The sequence below is a fragment of the Penaeus monodon genome, chromosome 18, assembly GCF_015228065.2.
Source record: "Penaeus monodon isolate SGIC_2016 chromosome 18, NSTDA_Pmon_1, whole genome shotgun sequence".
Classification (NCBI taxonomy): domain Eukaryota; kingdom Metazoa; phylum Arthropoda; class Malacostraca; order Decapoda; family Penaeidae; genus Penaeus; species Penaeus monodon.
In genome coordinates this window covers 14,123,063-14,124,737 of record NC_051403.1, presented here as the reverse complement: position 1 = coordinate 14,124,737, position 1,675 = coordinate 14,123,063, and the positions used below count along the sequence as shown (strand labels likewise).

General features: G+C 38.9%; 1 protein-coding gene across 1 annotated transcript in view; it reads left to right on the top strand.

Annotated features, from left to right (window-relative positions):
- The first annotated feature begins 1,488 nt into the window (after nt 1-1,488).
- The window catches only part of LOC119584631 (putative neural-cadherin 2), a 43,253-nt gene continuing 43,066 nt past the window's right edge, over nt 1,489-1,675 (top strand). The window contains exon 1 of the mRNA XM_037933313.1: nt 1,489-1,675. This exon is cut by the window's right edge and continues 452 nt beyond it. The gene's annotated coding sequence lies outside the window, so the exon portion shown is untranslated.

Below are 1,675 nucleotides of genomic sequence, written 5' to 3'. Positions count from 1 at the left end.
TGTCCGCATTCCATTACGCCGATTGTCCGTAGTGTGCAGGCCTTTCATTGTAAGGAATCGCCCGCCATTCGTCCTACCGCGTGGCCTCGTCGCATCCCACTCACGACCACTCATCTTGCTGACGTCTCTCTCGCTACTATGCATCGCTTCGACGTCCCTCGGGGTACTATGCGTTGTTCACGATGTCACTGAGAAACTCATTCACTTTGGGCGATGTCTTGGCACGTTTTATCACCCAGTGCACGTGGGTGAGGGCTTCACTCGCCGTTTGTTATGGATGATCCCCATGATTAATACGTGTGTGGCGGTCGTTACCGATTCTCCAATTATTTAACGGATCTGGAAAGTCCCATTTGTCATGGGGTTAGGGTGAGAGAGTGAGAGGCGGGGTAAGAGTAAGGCAAATAGATATAAATAGATAGGTAGATAGATAGACAGATGGACAGATATACAGATAGATAGATAGACAAACAGATAAAGAAACAGATACTCAGATAGTGCGATTAAAGCAGAGAAAGAGAGAAAGAGAAAGACAAAGAAAGAGAGAGAGAGAGAGAGAGAGAGAGAGAGAAAAAAAAAAAAAAAAAAAAAAAAAAAAAAAAAAAATATATATATATAATATATATATATATATATATATGTGTATATATATATATATATATATATATATATATATATATATATATATATATATATTATATATATACACTCACCTGACACTTGCTGTACATCAAAATCGTAGAAAAAAAAATCCTTTTAAACAATTTAAGTATTCCCCCATTCTCCATTTGAACTTCCTTAAGAAAATGTCGGGAATCCTTGACAGAGACCCAACGCTAAGAAACCCAGTTCCCTACACTACGGAATAAGTTTAAATCCTTAACACAACAAGTATCTGCTTCCCCTTCCTTTTATAAGCTCTATTAGCCTTTACCCTGTTTATTCTCGCTTTTATGTAACGTTAATACTCTTAGGCATCTCAGGAAAGCATGAAATCCGTTTTAATTACAGATCTAAACTAACAACATACGGGGTATTACTGTACATTAAAGATATATATATTTATATGTGTGTGTGTGTGTGTGTGTGTGTGAGAGAGAGAGAGAGAGAGAGAGAGAGAGAGAGAGAGAGAGAGAGAGAGAGAGAGAGAGAGAGAGAGAGAGAGAGAGAGAGAGAGAGAGAGAGAGAGAGAGAGAGAGAGAGTGAGAGAGAGAGAGAGAGAGAGAGAGAGAGAGAGAGAGAGAAGAGAGAGAGAGAGAGAGAGAGAGAGAGAGAGAGAGAGAAGGAAAGGGAAAAAAGAACTGAAGTGTAAAGTCCTCTCTCGCGTAACGACAGCCATCCCTATAAAAATCTGTCACTGATAAAATGCCATCATCCATTTTATTTCACATGACCGTTATCTTGTTATGATTCCTTGTTGTCTAGGTACGACCTTTTTTTATCCCTAACCCATTTAATGAATCTCAATTTTAGTTTTGATACGTATAACTGTATCCAAACGACTATCCTCCTTTCATCATTTCCTTTACTCCTCATCTCATTCCTTTTTCCTTATTCCTGGCTTTCCAGATTTACCCACCCCTTTATCTCTTTACCTTATCTCCTTCTCTTCCTTCGTTTCTGAAAATATCTCTCATCCTGTGTGTTTTTCCCTTTCCTTACTCCTCCCTTCCAA